We start from the raw sequence: 19166 nt of genomic DNA on the forward strand, positions 1-19166 counted from the left end.
TTTGTTACCCGTCTGTATTTAAGTCCCTACCCCTTTTAGTTCATGAATGGTTCATTGTGATTGTTGAAGTTTGATATGTTGGACCCGCTTACCTGCCCCATTTTGTAATTTGTCTTTGTTTATCCCCATTTACTTTTGACCCCTTGTGGTCCTTTGTTTTGTCAGTGTTTCTTGTGTTTTTTAGTTCGGTTAATAAACCCTGTTTTGTCCTGTGAACCATAAGTGGGTCATCCACCTTTCTACCTGCCTTCACTATGCCACGCTTACGCACTAAGTATGCCAGGGTCCATAACACCGATACTGACACTGATTAGCTGTCTTCTGCAGAACAAGCATGAACCTGGGGGTTAATTCGTTTCAGTATAAGGGGGTAATTGGAGTCACATGTTCAAAGTAACGATGATAATTAGTCGTGTGTTTGAACGGTTGTTACAATCACAGTCTCTTCATGTGCCATGGCGGAAAAGAGATTTCTGGGGGAAAATTAGTTGCTAATGTCCTTCAAGCTGGAGAGAGACACAAAACCACTTAAAAAGCTTTTGGCTTCCACCGTCCATTGTCAGGCAGATAATGTAAAAACTGAGAGTAGTTCGACACCATAGGCCCTGATTCCACTAAAATAAATCTCAGAGGAGCATGTGTAATACTTCAGGACATCACATGAAACCCCAGAATCGTGAGCTCCCACAGTGTTAGACAGTGGTTAGTCCAAAATGGAATGAGAGTGGTGAACTTGGGAGAATAGCGAGTGTGAAATACTCCAGAAAGAGCACTGACCCCAAGATCAAGTTAGCCAAAGGGCACCTGGATTGATAGCCTGCAGCTGTGGAGGATGTATCACTTAATAAATACCTTCTGCGTTGAACCAGCACATCGAACATAATGCACCTGAGTGTGAGCAGAAGCTTTGGAATTCAAAATATCCAAATGTATCTGCCACAGAAGATATATAGTAGTATTGATATCTGGTTTTTGAAAGGGTGAGAACCTCAAAGTACATTCTTGTGTCATCATGGAAACACAACCATGGTGATTTATATGTAGTAACTTGTGCTGCCCCTGTGCGTTTCAGGTTACAGATACCTGTTTAAGATCACAGCCATTTCCTCTAGGGTCTGTCGCTGCCACATTTAAATTCGACGAACGAATCTATAGGACGTGTTAATAATTAATGGACCAATTATGTAGACAACATTAAAAGCTACAAGGAGAATAAGCAGAGATGAACAGTGGGGCAGCCATGGAGGGAAAAACAGAGATGATTTTTTAAGGAAACATAAGGTTAAGTAGATTCAAGGAAACACTCACACCGACTCTCCAGGGATTCCCTCTGCAAGCTTCACATGACAGTCACAGCTCCTTAACAGACAGAATGCCCAGTAGAAGGGAGAAAACCATGGAAATTTCACCTGCATTATTGATGGGAATATCCCCTTCAGGCCTGTGTTCTCCTTGTCACACACCTGAATACATGCTGGAATTATTATGCAGGTAAAGCAAAGGACACCATTGACTGAAGGCAATGCTGATTGAACTTGTCCAAAATGTTTTACAGGCAATTGAAACTCATTTCCTAAAACAATTTACTTTGCATCTATGGGGAACAAGCAGAAAAAATATTGAATTTGACTCGCTTGGAAAAGCCATATAGGGTTTCTCAGATTCTCTGAACATCCTGTGTATCATAAATATTATAAACATTATAATCTCTGCATAATGGCTTTGTATGACTATTTGCCATCTACTTTTAAATCTGTTCAATCAAAGACCAAATAATGTAGTTGCATCTCAGTATTACAACCAGCTATGAAACATAGTAGCTACGGAGCTGATTATCTGTATAAGGATTATCTGTTAAATGAGGGCGGCACCTAAGCTCCACAGGGTGGCAGACTTTTGGGAGCCGGAGTGAGCAGCCCTGATCTAAAGCTGTTTGGTTTGTTTGAAGTAATTCATGTGTATAATTAGGCATCTGGAACTGTAGAGTAATCATAGTAAACAAAACTATGGAAATAACAAAATGCCGGTATAATCCAATATGTGACCATTACCAAAACTGTAACCAAAACACACTACATGAAACAAAAAAACATGGAAACCATTAAAAAAGAAAAAGATTCACCTGCTTCCTGTTCAGATTATGTTACCAGGAAACGGTCCAGTACCAGGTTTTACACACACACTCAGAGATACTGGTTATCAAAGCTGTCATGTTACAGCCTCGTGTTATTGCTCAAGCCCGAAAAGACCTCCACAGGTCACTTTACAACAGGGGTGTGCCTAGCAGTGCTGAAACCAAACTGCTTTCTAAAGTCACTTTCTAACCTTGTCAAATAACGATGTCATACACCATTTATCATCATGCAGACACTAGCAAAAACCTGGTAAAGAACGATATAGTTGTGGTATACAGAACACCTAAGGACAATTTCAGGATAAATCTTCTGGACTAAACAGTATGCCCTGAAAGGATTTTTTGCAAGAGGAACTCCATTTCCATGGAAACACCAGTGTGCAGGACGTGTCCTTGTGATCTGCACAAGGAGTGTACAGGGCGTAAGCAGTACAGTAATCAGAGTCAAAAACATTTAGCTTGGACAACCAGGTCAACCATCAGTGAGAACAGAAGGTTCATTTGTAGTCCTCCTGGGAAGGAGGTCTTTTGGAATGGTAATAGAGATCATAAGGCATTTTTTTGTTGTAGTGACAAAAAATGCACAAGAGAGTTTTACAGTTCTGGGAATCACGGGGCATGTTTGTCTAACATCAGCTAGGGTCATGCGGAGTAAAAGCGAAGTGGAAATTTCTGACTAGTTGGTTATGAGTTCAGGTCCCATGCTACATCTGGATGATATATATATATATATATATATATATATATATATATATATATATATATATATATATATATATATATATATATATATATAGAATACAGTCAAACCTTGGATTGCGAGCAATTTGGTTTGCAAGTGCTTTGCAAGACGAGTAAAATTTTTTAATAAATTTTAACTTGATAAACGATCTAGGACTTGCAATATGAGTATTACATATACCCTTTGTCTGCCTAGCGTCACGTGATCACAACTGATTGATGGTTCTTCTCTCTCTCTGACTAGGTAATCCTCTCCCATGCTTGGTCTCGGTCTGTGTGCCTCACTCATATAGTCAAAATTTTGTAGAAAAGCTCAACCTGAATAAGGGTGTAGCAGTGCGACTGATGAATCTGTTTAACGACAATGCAGTGCCCACATTTCCGCGAAATCAAAAAAGAGGCAAGAGCAGCTGTCATTGGATAGGTTCCTTGTTAATGTCACGCGAAAAGAAAAAGATTCTAGTGAGCCAAAAGATAGCAGTGATGCCATTAGTTACAGTGAAAGTCGTCCTATAAAATAACCCTCCTGTTCTCCTCTCTCTCGTCTCCCTCACACCATCCATGATTCTTTTCAAAGGTAAAATGCAGGTTAATTTGTTTTATGTATTTTTACTTTATGTTTTGTATTAATCATTTTTATATAAATTTTTTTGGGTTGTGGGAAGAATCATGTGAGTTTCCATTATTTCTAATGGGAAAATTCGGTTTAACATACAAGTGCTTTGGATTACGAGCATGTTTGTGGAACAAATTATTATTGTTTTACTGTATATGCACAATACACCGTATGTATGGAATAAATTACAGACATCCTTAATCAAACGGCCTCAGTCACCACTGTCATCATGAGTTTTTTGTTAAATTTGTTCCTGAGAAAGAACCTAAGAAATTCCTAAGAAAAGTCTACGTCAGATTCAGGAGTTTTTAAACCACAGAACTGATCGGACTTGTGTTCTTATAATGATGAATCCCATTGTCCGTATAAATTGAAAGCGCGGGTCAGTTTTTCCTAAATAGCATAGGTAAACACACCAGCAATCCCCATAAAATGGCATGAGACTGCAGGGCGGTGTGCACAGCCAGAAATCCATCCATCTTCTGTACTGGCTTGTTCTAATCAGCGTCACAGGGGGTCTGCTAGCCCATTTCAGAGGCTAACCATGGAAAAACCCAGGTCGGGTTGCCAACCCATCACAGGGCTCACTCACACACCATTCACTCACACACCATTCACTCACACACCATTCACTCACACATCTATGGGCAATTTGGGAACTTCAATTAACCTCAGCATGTTTTTGGATTGCGGGGGGGGAACCGGAGTACCTTGGGAGAACTTGCAAACTCCACCCACACAAACACACACACACACACACACATACACACACATACAGACTAGAACTCCGGTCACAGAAGTATGAAGCAACAGTGCTAACCACAGCACCACCATGCCGCCTGCACACAGTAATCACAAACATAAATTAAGAAGAAAAGTTTATTATTAGTCAAGAATGATCCAAACAAAAATAAAGCATTGGACTCCAAAGCATAAGAAAAACGTCAGATGAACAGCAAACAAGCTGTCATATTTAGTAGCATCAGTAGAGGATATAAAATAACAAGGATTTTATGATGACAATTTGCATATAGTCCAGAATGTTATGAACATTGATCAGATGAATTGCAATTAATTGTAAAGTCCCTCTTTGTCATGAAAATCAACTTAATCCCAACATACCCATTTCCACTGCATTTCACCCCTGCCACGAAAGGACCTGCTGATATCATTTCAATGATTCTCTCAGTAACACGGGTGAGAGTGTTGACAAGGACAAGGCTGGAGATCACTCTGTCATGCTGACAATGAATGAATAGCAGACTGGATGCTTTAAAAGGAAGGTGGTGCTTGTAATCGTTGTTCTTCCTCTGTTACCCATGGTTACCTACAAGGAATCACGTGCAGTCATCATTGCTTTGCACAAAAGGGCTTCACAGGCAAAGATATTGCTGCTAGTAAAATTGCATGTAAATCAACCATTTTTCAGATCATCAAGAACTTCAAGGAGAGGTTCAATTATTGTGAAAAAGACTTCAGGGCACCCAAGAAGGTCCAGCAAGCACCAGGATCATCTCCGAAAGTTGATTCAGCTGTGGGATTGGAGCACCACCAGTGCAGAGCTCGCTCAGGAATGGCAGCAGGCAGGTGTGAGTGCATCTGCAGGCGCAGTGAAGCGAAGACTTTTGGATGATGGCCTGGTGTCAAGAAGGGCAGCAAAGCAGCCACTTCCATACAAGAAATCATCAGGGACAGACTGATATTCTGCAAAAGGTACAGAAGAAAAGGTGAGTGCTACCATTAGTCCTGTGTCATGCCAACAGTAAAACATCCTGAGACCATTCATGCGTGGGGTTGCTTCTCAGCCAAGGGAGTGGGCTCATTCACAATTTTGCCCAAGAACACAGCCTTGAATAAAGAATGATACCAAAACATCCTCCAAGCACAACTTCCAACCATCTAAGAACAGTTTGGTGACAATGCCTTTTCCAGCATGATGGAGGACATGCTATGAGGCAAAAGATCGACATTTTGGGTCCATGGTCAGGGACTTCAATTGCTTGTAATTATACTTCAGTATGCTATAGAAATATTTGACAAAAAGATCTACAAACACTGAAGCAGCAAACTTTATGAAAATCAATACATTCTCAAAACCTTTGGCCACGACTGAACATAGGAGACCATAAGAAGATTCTATTTTGTGGCTTCACAGCACTGAAGAAAACAATCAGAGTTTTGGGCCAATAAGGAAATGTAACAAGGCATTGGTTGATGAATGTATGCTGCTTAATTTGGAGTTTGCAACAGCCAGAGTAGCTGAGTGGGCAAACATAGTGATGGAAATTAATGAGCTTAGAGATCAATAATACATGTCTCTGCATGTGTGTATACAGTATGTATGTGGTGTGTGTGTGTAAGTGCATGTTTATACATTATGGATTACAACAATAATAAGAAGAATTATTATTATTATTGTTTTTTATTATTATTATGCACCCATCCCCACATCTGTGTTTTGTGTAATGTGCTGGGCAATTGATTACCATGGTTCTGATTTTTACTCTTGACAGTCAATGTTTTTGTCGTAATGTTCTGTTGGTTCAAAACTTAATAAAAAGTTAATCCCAAGAACAGTTGGTGAATGAGACCCAGTGATTTCAAGAGGTCATGCTTTCCACTTGAGCTCTCGGCCAGTCTTCTCCAGCACTGCTGGAATCGAGCGGCTCGGTGACCTGTGGAACTGGACAGCAGGTCTTATCAGATTATTCCTGATAGAGTATCTACCTGCCTTTCCATTGTTCTCAGGTGTAATGTTTAACTTTTAGCAAGGCCTGATTAATCATAACTGCTTTTAAATATCATCATTTTTTAATTTCAAATGAAGCCCCTAGAAATAATATTACTGTAAAAATCATTACAATGAAAAACTTTTATCTGTGTAGCTGGAACAAGGTCTGTCCTTCATATGAATTAATATGATAGCATTGCATCTGAGACCAAATCACTCTTAACAATCTGTGTATATGTATGTATATATTTGTGATTTGTGTGTGTGTGTGTGTGTGTGAGTGTGTCTTTTGTAAGGTCCTTTGCCATGAAAATGAACTTAATCCCAATAATATATATATATATATATATATATATATATATATATATATATATATAGTTGAAACCAGAAGTTTACATGCACTGCATAAAAAGACAGATAACTTGTATAGTTGTGTATAACTGTTTGCGCAGATGATCGTGGCACCTTCAGGCATCTGGAAATTGTACCCAAGGATGAGCCAGACTTGTGGAGGTCCACAATACTCTTCCTGATATCTTGGCTTCTTTCTTTTGGTTTTCCCATGATGGCACACAAGGAAGCAGTGTGTTTGAGGGGTGCCTTAAAATACATCCAGAGGTGTGCCTCCAATTAACTCAAGTGGTGTCAATTAACCTATCAGAAGCTTCCAAAGCCACGACATCATCATCTGGGCTTTCCCAAATTGGCATAGTAACATTAGTGTATGTAAACTTTTGACTTAAAAATGCTCTAAAACTAAAAAAGTAATAAATTCTCTAAAATTTTTCTCTCTCATTATTCTGATATTTAGCAAATATAAATTATTTTGGTAATCCTAACTGACCTAAAACAGGAAAAGTTTGCAGCGTTTGAAAAATAGTCAGAATGGCAAAGATTCAGCCAATCATCAAAGATGATCTAAAATCACCTACAAGTTCTGCTACAGTCAGGAGACGTTTGACCAAAACTAAGCTATCAGCAAGAAACCCCCATAAAGCATTACTCCTGAAAAAAACACATCTGCAGAATCAGTTAAATTTTGCCAAGGAACATGCTGATTGGCCCAAAGAGAAATGTTGTAACATTCCATGGAGCGCTGAGAGTAAAATTGTTCCTTTTGGGGCTACAGTGCATTGTAAATGTTGTGAAGCGTATAATGTGTGTGTGGTGGCACAAATATTATGAGGATGTTATTCATATTACGGTAGCCTATCCATCATGGATCAGTTTGAAAACATCAAAATACTTAAGGAGATCAAGTTGAAGAAATGGCCCTGAAATGTGTGTTTCAACAAGACAACGACCCCAAATACACGAGTAAGCGAGTAACATCTTGGTTCCAGACAAAAATGATGAGCTGTATCCCCTGACCTCAACCCCATTGAAAACTTGTGGGGTGTGATTAAAAATGTAGTTGCTGAAGCAAAACCCAAAAGCTCACAGGAACTGTGAAATATAAACAATATAAAGTACAACTGGGGCTGTAATACCTTTTCATAGGTGCCAGAAGTTGATTGACTCGATGAAACGCAGATGCGCAGCAGTTATCAAAAACAATGGTATGCAGCTAAACATTAATTCAGTCATTTAAAGTGAAGTTAAATCCTGAAGAATTTCTTCAAGTACTTGTCGCAGTTTGAAAAGAAAAATGTCAACACTGCAATTTTTTTAACAGATTAATTTTCTTTTTTTTGCTTCTGGTAAAAGAATAACACAGCCTTGATAAAAAATTGTTAAAGCTTTGATTTAGAAATTAATGTGTAATGTTTCCACTTCCGAAATATGGAAATAAAAGCTATTTAAAAAATTTGCGTTTCATTCACTTTTTAATGCACTTCTATTTTTTTTTAACTGTAGATCTTCATCCATATAATACTTTTGTGAAGCAATAATAAGATCCATCAAAATCTTTTTGTCTTTTCACATTCACAAGGTCAAACGTTCTCCACTTTCAGCCATCCCTTTGCTGCCTTTAAGTGATGTCGCTTCAATTTTTGGGTGACCCAAAATTAATTTCTTAAATAATCAGTTCCAGTTCTGCACCCATAAAGCCTTTGCAAAGTCTGAAAAAGATTGGTCAAATACCCTTTAAGTTATTGCCTTACCTACCAAAGCATCTGTCGCTAGAACCATATGTATTCTCCAAAGTCCAGGAAATACAATGAATGAACACCCTTTTGTTCCCTGCTCTAATACATATACATGCTGTTTTGTAAGTTGTAATTAGGAGCAACAGCAACTCAGCCAACAAAGTGGTAGGTCAGGTAAAATCACAGAGCGGGGACAACACATGCTGAGGGACACAGTGTGTAGAAGTCGGCAACTGTCTGCAGAGTCAATAGCTACAGACCTCAAAACTTTGTATGGCCTTCAGATTAGCTCAAGAACAGTGCATAGAGAACTTCATGGAATGGGTTTCCATGGCTGAGCAGCTGCATCCAAGCCTTACATCACCAAGTGCAATGCAAAGCGTCCGATGCAGTGGTGTAAAGCACGCCACCACTGGACTCTAGAGCAGTGGAGAAGTGTTCTCTGGAGTGACATATCACGCTTCTCTGTCTAGAAATCCGATGGACGTATCTGGGTTTGGTGGTTGTCAGGAGAACAGTACTTGCCTGACTGCATTGTGCCAAGTGTAAAGTTTGGTGGAGGGGGGAATATGGTGTGGGGTTGTTTTTCAGGGATTGGTCTTGGCCCCTTAATTCCAGTGAAAGGAACTCTTAATGCTGCAGCATTAGAAGCCATTTTGGACAATTTCATGCTCCCAAATTTGTGGGAACAGTGTGGGGACGACCCCTTCCTGTTCCAACATGACTACGCACCAGTGCACAAAGCAAGGTCCATAAGGACATGGATGAGCGAGTCTGGTGTGGAGGAACTTGACTGACCCTGATCTCATTCCAATAGAACACCTTTGGGATGCATTACGGTGGAGACTGCAAGCCAGCCTTCCCTTGCAACATCAGTGCCTGACCTCAGAAATGCTTTCTTGGAAGAATGGATAAAAATTCCCATAGACACACTTCTAAACCTTGTGGACAGCCTTCCCAGAAGAGTTGAAGCTGTTTTAGCTGCAAAGGCTGGGCCATCTCCTTATTAAAGCCTATGTATTACGAATGGGATGTCATTAAAGTTCATGTGTGTGTAAAGGCAGGGGTTCCAATACTTCTGGCAATATAGTGTGTGTGTGTGTGTGTGTGTGTGTATATTTATATATATACAGACGCTCCTCTATTTGCAAACATCATCAGTCACTCAACATCATTTTAAGGGTATACGCAAGTACAAAGAACTAGTATGCTGGGAGTACGCATGCTACGTTGCTGTCCCGCATCATTGAGGCCTAGGAGGACAGGCTGGAGCTGGAGGACGTGGAGCAACGGAGCTAACGAACTCATGGGGGCATCAGCGTGGAGGCTGAGGCAATGTCGTTGAGCAGGAGGACACCAAACAGTGCAATAGGGGAAGGAAGTACGGGTCTGGACTTTTTGAGTGACTGAGGGAAGGCACTGGGAGTAGCCAGGAGCACGCGGACACTGCCTGGGGGGACATAGGATGAGTACCATTTTTGGGGGCCACACAGGGTAGCTGTGGCTCAGAACTGTGATTTTTCTTAATTTCCTTTTTTTTTTTTAATTAAAAAATATTTATCCTTAGTGGGGCACAGGCTTATCTGATAATTCCTCCCTAAGGGGAAATACCTTTCCTGCTAGCGCCTTAAGGTCACCTAGTGTGCAGTGAGGTGTATACTAGTTGCTGTGGAGGAACTTGTTGCGGTAATGTGTACCTGTGTGGCAGTTGAAACTAAAGACACGTGTTTGTGCTTTTTCATGCCTGGTGGGTGAGAGGTTGTCTCCGGGAGGGAGGGGGGGGTGGCACCACATTAAACAAACAGTCTCAACACATCTGACTCACATCGTTCACTTTGCGAAACCACAGAGGAAGTACAGTACAGCACATTCCTATTCATCAGTAGTAAGACCTTAGTAAACTTACTAAAATGTTTTTATAGCAACTTACCTGCAAGAGGTTTGGAGCAAATTAAACTAGGACACAAATGACATTTGCCTGTACTTTTCCGTCTGCTCATGTCTGAGTGACAAGCGTGATGGTTAACATGAGAAGAGATCACAGGCAGTCATTTGTGGAGAAATAAGATGAGCTCAGGAAATGGCATGAGGGATGGGGGGGGGTGGTCCCAGGATCACAAACACCAGATTTATAAGCTACTCTGACATTCAAGCACATGTTTTTAATAAGACTTTACAGAGGAAAGAAAGAGGAATTTAATATGAGTTATTAAATAGATCTTACCATCCATTTGTTATTAAAATATTCAAAGGCATTCCCAGTTCATTTAACTGTGATTTTTCTGAGGGAGTCATTTCGAAACCTTGCCTAAAAGAACAAATATTAAAAGAAGTGTCTGAAAAGCCCTTTCTGTCTGCAGGTTACAAGCTACAGTGTTTTCATTCACAAACACAGGGTGGATTTCATTGTGAATTTTAGAGGTTTTTAAAATGCACATCAAGCTTCTTTACTTTGGTGTGAAATGATTCAAAATGAGAAACAGTAGTGAATGTTGCAGTCGCAGGTTTAATCGCTTGTCTCTGTAGCATGATACATATACAGGTACAGGAATTAGGAGAGAACAAATGTTTGTGTGCATCTAGCAATCCAGACCTAGGCTGCACACTGTCTCATTCTGCCCTTGGTTTCATAGCTCAGCGTTGTCACAGGTTACGGGCTGATCTGTGGCTCTGTGAGTTTGGATGCTCAGATCAGTTGAGTGCTGCCTAAAATCCCTTAGCCAGCAATCAAACATAGCACCTTTGGGCCCTTAAGTAAAGCCCTTAATCCTCAAACCTGCTCAAGGGGTGAAGGATTGGTGGCTGACTCTTACCTCTGTGTCGCATGGGAGAGAAAGATGGGACAGACAAAACAAAAGAACGTTTTGTATCTGTGCCTGTACCATGGTGAATAAAGTATTTTGTTAAAGATTCTCTTTCATCTTCTATATTTGTATATAGCAATATGAGTGAATTATCTCAAGTTGTGGCTGTTCAGGATCCAGTCCAGACTTGGAAGACTTCAGTCTGAAAATGCTCTATAATAATCTCTCAAATGGCTGAAGGGGACAATCTCTCTACTGCATGTGTTTATTCTCTGTTTTAACTGCAATGCTGCTATAACTACATCTAGGGTTTGTTCACCTTGGATGGAGATGAGGTGACTAGAACTGTTAATTCAGGGTTGCACCCTCCCTCCCCCCGGCTGGGGAGAGAGGGAGTGTTTATGATTACTGTTAATTAATTTAAAGGACTATTTGAAGTATAGGTGCAGGCAGAGTACGTTATGAAACAAACATGAACCCAGATGCATTTTTTAATATAGTATATTCTGCATTTTTAATACAGAATGAAAAAACATGCACACGAATGTGAAATTTTATACCACCCAGACTGAAATACATTGCAGCAATGCAGTTGCCCCCCTGGCCAAGAAATTCAAAACTCCTGTTTTCCAGGAATGGGCCAGAGCCTGATAGGATGCCATTGAAATCCTCTCCTCCAGTCCATCAGTGCTGCGAGGGTTTTATATGTGTCACACATGTCTTGGCCCCGTAGTTTAAGCCACAACCAACATGTTGCTTCAGGCTTAATATGTTTTTCAATCTTTTGAAGCCACTGCCTGTTGTTAGCTTGAGAACAACAGAAAAACAAGACAGGAAAGGAATTAATGAGCATAACTAAGCTGCTTTCCATTAAAAAGAAACATGGGAGAGTGAAGAGGTAAGATGCTTCTCTTTGTGAATACTGGCATTTACAAATGACCATTTGAAGAAATGGATTCTGGGTAAGCTGCAATGTGAAAAGGGACAACAAACTGCAAACAGGCCATGTCCACTAATCACTAGCAGCTCTCCAGTTCTCATCTTCTTACTCTCATCATCGCGCAGGAGGGGCTAGTCAGCCCTCATTTCCACAAAACGGCTCTGTCAATAATCAGGTCTTCACCATAATGGATTTTTGCAAAGTTCTCCTACCTGTGTGGTACATTTCTCTCAAAGGAAAATGACTGCTATGATCCTAGATCCATGCAAGATCTGCACCAATTTAATGGCAGAAAGACAGAGAAAGACTGCTTCTGCCAATCTGCTTCTTTTCTGAATGGTCATGAAACCTGGCAGGTTAATTACCAACAGCACAGACACTCATTTTCTTTTTGTAGCAGTGCCCATCTCTCCTCACAGCTGGCATGCCTTGCCAAGTCACGAGCCATTAATCTAACCTGCCCAGGATTGGAAGAGTGGTCATCCATCATTCGGCTCCTTCTCCCTAGTCACCGGTAGCGATAAACTCCTAATTGAACATGGTGACACCCAACCTCCAATATGATTTGGATGTTCCTGGAAATGAAAGGTGAGCTCAAAAGTGAGATCATTGCATCTCAGGGCTGTTCCAGATGACAGGGGGTCCCCGAAATAACTCAGTGATTAGGGTGGAGTACGTGTTATACACGTTAACATAGGTGCAGCAGGTTTACATATCATGTCACTCTCTTCTGCACCCTCTTCTTCCTTACCATCACTGATCTGTTGCAAACCACCTTTTTCCTCTCCTTTACTACCTTCTACTTGTTTGTCTCACTCATCCTAACTTGTCCTCCCTCATCATGCAATCCATTCTTCTGACACTCTGTGCTCTGTTCTGCTCAGTCTACAGCTGTCTCAAAATATTCAGCCTCCTGATGACTCCTGTCTGTAACTGAGATCTAAGCTGACAGCACACTCACTGAGAAAATCAGTCACCATACGCTTGCTATAGATAATTGTATTGAACACAAAAGTTACCCATATTTTTACATGACAATTCTCAACATTGTAGATCTTCCTACAAGTTTATCACTTCCTGTCATAGCAACTAGGTATGCACTAAGCCAGATTTACAACCATGGAAAATAAAAAAATACCACTCTATATTTTTAAACAAATCTGCATTTTTAAATCCTGGTTTAATCCTGGTTCTGCTGACAGAAGGCTGTGCTGAACAGCAGGTTGCTTCAAGGTTCAAAATTTCTAAGACAGCAGTGCAGAAGAATAAGGTGAAGTAGGAGATACAGGGAATGATCAGCCAGGTAAAGGGAGGAAGTGACACTCTAATGCCAGAGATGACTGTTAGTTTATGCAATAGTTTCTCACGAATCGTAGGATGATAACAAGTGACCTACGAAAGGAATGGAGAACATTAGTGGGAAACTGAAGTCCCATAAAGCAAGGTAGAAGCCCTTCATTAATGAGAAATGAGAACCCGGAAATTAGCAGGCTGCACTTTGCAAAATAAATTTATATATACACACACACACACACACACACACACACACACACACACACACACACACACACACACGGTAATCACATAACTGATTGGGACTGGGAAAAACATACCTAACGCAGACTTAAGTACATTCGACTAATGACAACAATCACAAACAGCTGGTAAACCACATGGGGTTAACGAGGGGGCGTGGCACACAGAAGGGGCAGAGGATTGGGGCTGTGTATATATGTATATATATATCCATCTATCCATCCATTTTCCAAACCGCTTATCCTATTGGGTCGCGGGGGGTCCGGAGCCTATCCCGGAAACAATGGGCACGAGGCAGGGAACAACCCAGGATGGGGGGCCAGCCCATCGCAGGGCACACTCACACACCATTCACTCACGCATGCACACCTACGGGCAATGTAGCGACTCCAATTAGCCTTAGCATGTTTTTGGACTGTGGGGGGAAACCGGAGTACCCGGAGGAAACCCCACGACGACATGGGGAGAACATGCAAACTCCACACACATGTGACCCAGGCGGAGACTCGAACCCGGGTCCCAGAGGTGTGAGGCAACAGTGCTAACCACTGCACCACCATGCCGCCCCTATATATATATATATATAAGAAAGAGAAAAAAAAGAAAAAAAAAAAAAAAAAAAAAAAAAAAAAAAAAAAAGAAAAAAAAATAATAAAAAAAAAAAAATATATATATATATATATATATATATATATATATATATATATATATATATTTTTTTTTTTTTTTTTTTTTTTTTTTTTTTTTCTTTTTTTTCCCACAAACAGAAACCCTAAAATTGAGAAATGAGTGAAACAAAAATTGTGCTGTGGTCTCTTAATTTTTTCCAGGGCTGTATACGCAGTAGAAAAGACTCCATGCATACTAATGACCATATTATTATTTGATAGTTTTTAAGCAAGTTTTAAAAATGAAAATATTCAGAGAGCTGGGAAACTGGCTGAATGATGATGACTGCTGGACAGTCCTGAGGAGAGAGAGCAGAGATGGTGCCATCCTCATAATCAGTAGAACACAGTTTCGTGTTCTTGTTTTTTATTTACAATTACCACAATGTGCTGGGTAGGGTAACATTGTCCATTTAATTCACAGGCCTCTACTGTGGCCAGTATTCTGTGTTTGTTAGGGAAATGTCTATCTGCCCCCCCCCCCCCCCCCCCCCCCCAATAAGGCCAGCACCGTTTCCAGATTTTGTTGAACATTCAGCTTTGAAGAAAATAAATGCTGGCAGAGAGAGCTCTTATCTCAGAGCAATGCAGCCTTATCTTGCTGGCTAAACCATGTTCCCTGGAAAGTCCTTGCAGCCGTATCCTTCTGGAGATCAGAGTGGTGAGAATAAGCAATGTCATGTTTAAGCTGTGTGCAAACAGCCTGACCTACCACCCGCCTGGAAGAAAATCACCAGCGGGCGAGGGGGGGGTCACAGTTAGAGATTTTGCTGGAACGATTTAAAAGTGACGTGATCATCTGATGGCATATTAATGTCGTTTTTTCCATCTTCAATACAGCACAGAATGTCACGCACAAATGAGGCCAGACAGATAAAGCACACAACATCCAGTAAGGCAGGTTTAACAGCGCTAAACTGAGACGATCACGCTTCACTGTCACCTGTCACCTTCATGCAGACTAGTCAACAGGAAGCTGAGCTCTGCAGTCGTCCAAATTCCAAGTATAATTAGGTCTCTGGTCAAAGAGCACTGTAGGGACACAAAACACTCAATTACATGAAGAATTATTTAGAATTCGAATTAGAATTCAAATTAGAATTAGAATTAGAATTGGATGATTCCTTAGCTATGCTTTGAGGTACATGAGCATATTAAGGGAAGAAAAATAAACTAGATTAAGTTAAATACGTTTTTTAAAAAAACAAGAATGTAAAGTATTATCAAATATGTAAATGGAAATGACAGTAAGAATGTAAGCAACGTAGTTCAAGCCCCTGAACTAAAGGTGCAAAATGTACAACTGAAAGAAGCGTATATCAATAGATAAATATATAGCATAAATACATAAATACATGCCGTAACCCTACTCGAATTAAGTGCGCTTTAGGATACTGCCATCTAGTGGTTATTTTAAATACTGCCGTGGGCTAATGGTAAAGTAATGTTATCGAATACTGCATTAGGTTAATATTACTGCGATGTCGTTTAAAGTACTGCAGTTGGTTAGTGTTATATTAAATGCTGCAGTTTCTGCTAGCAAAAAAAAAACCTAAGGAGACTAAATTAAATTAAAATAAATTTGCTAGTTAACATCAGTACAATAAGGACCTTCATAGCTTGAGCGTTTGGTCTCCTTGTTTTCGTGACCCTACACAAGGGGCTCACAGAACATAAGAAAACCCATCATCACTGTTAAAACCTGTCTGTGCACTGAGGACTGTCAAAGATAGAGGGCAACGTTTCCCTCTAGGGCTCAGCTTTCAAACTATAACAATCCAAACTGCCTGAGAGAATAAACATTTAAGGGTTCGAGAGTCAAGCTTTATTGTCGTTTGTAAACATCACCATAGCGCACAACATAAAGGAACAAATTGTGTTTCCTCAGGTCCCGGTGCACAGTACGAGAATATAAAAAAGACATAACAAGTAAGTTAGGAGAATGGAATTAAAAATAATAAGCATATGTAAAAAATACAGCAAATAGAAAATATAAATAAAATGTGGACTGGAAAGTGACAGTGTGGTCTGTACAGTACACTATAAACCCTAGAAACTTGAGTTTACTCAAAGTTATTGACTTCAAATTCACTGTAAAATATAGTAAGTTGACTTAGAAAAAGTGAGGAAACTGCCACAAAATTTCTAAGTAACTAGTTACTGTAAACTGATTAAAACTTGAAACTGTTACTACATTATACTTCCTGTTTGTTAGCATTAACTCAAAATTGCTGATTCACGGAACTCAGCTTTTCAAGTTCTTTGAACTTGAATGTTTTATTGAACACACTGAAAGATTTAAGTGGATTAGATTTAGCTTAAGTTGCTGTATTTTTTTTTTCAAGTGAAATAAACTACAGTATCCCTGAATGAACTTAATCATTTAAGCTTATTATACCGATTAATTTTAGTTCAGTTCAATCATACTTCCCAATGTCAGGAGCCAGTTAATACATGTAATTAATTTTGAAGTATTTCTCCAGTAATACGTAATATACATTTAATGTCCAGACAAAGCATTTCAATTTAAAATACTGCATCACATGTTTTGAATTTATGGTGCAGTCGCCTTACTACCTGGATCAGGTCTCCGCCTGGGTCACATGTGTGTGGAGTTTGCATGTTCTCCCCATGTTTAAATACACGAACTCGTGGCCATAGGTGGAAATTAGCGGGAGAACATTTCAAGCTGGATTTAAGGAAGCACTTCTTTACACAGCGTGTAGTCAGAGTATGGAATAGCCTTCCTGATAATGTAGTGCAAGCTGAATCCTTGGGTTCCTTTAAATCAGAGCTAGATAAGATTTTAACGACTCTGAGCTATTAGTTTAGTTCTCCCCAAGCGAGCTTGATGGGCCGAATGGCCTCCTCTCGTTTGTATAGTTCTTATGTTCTTATGTTCTTATGTCATGGGGGGTTTCCTCTGGGTACTCTAGTATCCCCCCACAGTCCAAAAACATGCTGAGGCTAATTGGAGTTGTCAAATTACCCATAGGTTTGCATGTGTGAGTGAATGGTGTGTGAGTTGGTGCTCCATCCTGGTTTGTTCTCTGCCTTGTGCCTGTAGTTACCTGGATAGGCTCCGGACCGCCCACGACAAGCAGCTTCAGAAAATGGATGGACGGGTGTTTTGAATTTACCTAAACACAACACAAAAAGCCTCAAAATTTTCACTTAGAGTAACAAGTTTAATTGTCCATCAATGTATGCACCATAAGCAACGAATGCATGGTGTTTATACTGATCTACACATATCAGTGCTAAATAGAGCACTTGTGATTTTACATTACAGAGAAGCAGAGAAACCTTGCAGAAAGACCTTTGTATTTTTATGTAGGGGTGTATTTGGTGATTTAAGGCCATTTGGATGACCAGTCCTGGCCTTGGATGAATGGTGAGATATGTGGTAACGTACTGGATGCATATTTGCACAGCATGACATGGTGTTACCTTGATTTAACAATGTTTTTTCACAGTCACTTTGGTACATTTCTTAGATCATAAATGAAATTCTCATAACTACTTGTACAAGCCCCACCTCATCAAGTCACTCATGCACATCATAAATGCAAAGTCTCATTCATTTGGTCAAATTGCAAATGCTTTGGCACAGTCATGCACATGATTACGTACAATCATCTGCTGATTCCTACATTATCAATCGGTTATGTCATGTTGGTCAAAATGTATGATACTGGTAACTCTCTTGAATATCTTACCCTCAAAACATCTAGGCATTAGTTCATTGTATAAGTCATTGCATGCAAACAATGCCATAAGGATGCATGAAATCGGGGCAGCAGTGCTCGCAGATCAGGGCATATTTAGGAGCATCAACAACCTGAGCCTGACCACCACTGACTACGTCCTAAGAAGCAACCATATGGCCATGAAGCAGCCCTACAGAGTCCATTTCAAAGGAACTCTGATGTCGTGAAGGAGGCCAGATGCCAATATGTGGAGGTAAGGAAACATTACTATACTGTAATGCCTGGTCATTTCATGCAGTTAGAGTCAATTTGAGTCACTTTTCATTGTAATTTTGCCTTTTTCTACTTAGAGAATAATGGAGCTTGAAGCTGAGGAGGCACATCATGTCCTCATTTATGTTGATGAAGCTGCTTCAATCTCTGTAAAGTGAGGAGACGTGGAGGGAACCTCACTGGGTACAGGGCCGCTTGCACAGTTCCAGGACAGAGGGGCGCCAACATAACCATGTGTGCTGCCATCTCCAATGATGGTATAATGTGGCGTTCCACCACTCTCGCCTTGTCAGTGGTTTGCAATGCACCCTCATATGATGTTGCAGTTCCTCCCAGCAAATTCCCCATTTTTGAATCCCATAGAGGAGTTCTTCAGTGCTTGGAGGTAGAAGGTGTATGATCACCATCCCTATGAGCAGATGCCCTTCCTGAATGTAATGACTGCTGCTGCCCAAGAAATAGGTGCAGAGGAATGTCAAGGTTAGATGAGACATGCAAGAAGATTTTTCCCTTGGTGCATTGCAAGAGAGAATATTGAATGTGATGTGGATGAAGCCATGTGGCCCCATCATCAAGACAGAAGAGTATCAATAGTGGTTATTTCTTATACTGTAATAGATTTTATTTTTATTTTCTTAATTTCTTATACTCTGATAGATGTTATTTTGATTTACATATATTTTCTGTAATATTTACAGTATTTCAGTTTTCAGCCACAGCATATCATGCAATCAATAAAATTTGCATCAAAGCATTTCTGATTTTGGATCCAATTCTTTGCAAGAAGCTAAATTTGACACAGCATGTAGAAAGATAACAGATGGCACTGGCATAAAAGCTGTGTAAAAGGCTACAATGCCCAGCAATGGTGCACTGATTCGCACTGAGTGCTGTATTTTGTATTTTGTTGTCCATTGTGTAAT

This window comes from Brienomyrus brachyistius, chromosome 12, assembly GCF_023856365.1.
Source record: "Brienomyrus brachyistius isolate T26 chromosome 12, BBRACH_0.4, whole genome shotgun sequence".
Classification (NCBI taxonomy): Eukaryota; Metazoa; Chordata; class Actinopteri; order Osteoglossiformes; family Mormyridae; genus Brienomyrus; species Brienomyrus brachyistius.